The following is a 1,036-nucleotide window of genomic DNA, read 5'->3' on the forward strand; positions in this document are numbered from 1 at the left end:
AAAATAAACCAGAAAAATAAGGGTCAGCCCTCCCGTGATAAAATATGCATGGTAAACAAAGCAAAAGGCCGACACCTACCGGCACAGCAAAAGCAGTCCAGCTGGAGAAACCTCCCCACAGTGGCATGAAAACCTGAAGCTTCCTGGTTCTGTGTGTGACGCAGAAAAAACCCGAAGCTGCCTGGTTCTGTGTGTGACGCAGCGCGCCTTTTTGAAAGAACCAATCAGGCCTCGAGTCCCAGCATGTGCCCGCCTGTCAACCCTTAATCCCAGGGAGGGGAACCCGGCGGCTCTCTCACCACCTTTGAAAAATATGATGACACCTAAACCTGGGTAGACTGAACCCCTCACAATAAAAAAAGATGCCGACAACTAAGCAGGGTAGACTGCCCCCCTTCCAATGAAACAAAATAAAAAAAAATATAAAAAATAAAAAAAAATAAAAAAAATTTGCCGACACCTACCGCCGGGTAGACCTAACCCCTCCCAATAAAAAAAGATGCCGACACCTAAGCCCGGGTGGACTGCCCCCCCCTTCAAATAAAACAAACAAAAAACAAAAATTGCCGACACCTACCGCCGGGTAGACTAACCCCTCCCAATAAAAAAAAATGCCGACACCTAAGCCCGGGTGGACTGCCCCCCCCTTCCAATAAAACAAACAAACAAAAAAACAAAAATTGCCGACACCTACCGCCGGGTAGACTGAACCCCTCCCAATAAAAAAAAGATGCCGACACCTAAGCCCGGGAGGACTGCCCCACCTTCCAATAAAACAAAAAAACAAAAAAATTGCCGACACCTACCGCCGGGTAGACTGAACCCCTCCCATTAAAACAGTTTTTAATAAAATAAATGCCGACACCTACCTATGGGTAGACTACCCCCTCCCAATAAAGCAAAAAAGTCGCCCCCCAATCCTCCCCAACAAAAAAACCCACCGTTAAGCCCGGGGAGGGACCCGACAAGGGCCGGAGCGGGACCCGGGGGACGGCCCCTCGCGGCCTCTGGGGCGCCGGCCAAGTTCTCGGAGGCG

This window comes from Taudactylus pleione, unplaced genomic scaffold, assembly GCF_031769625.1.
Source record: "Taudactylus pleione unplaced genomic scaffold, aTauple2 ptg000547l, whole genome shotgun sequence".
Taxonomy (NCBI): Eukaryota; Metazoa; Chordata; class Amphibia; order Anura; family Myobatrachidae; genus Taudactylus; species Taudactylus pleione.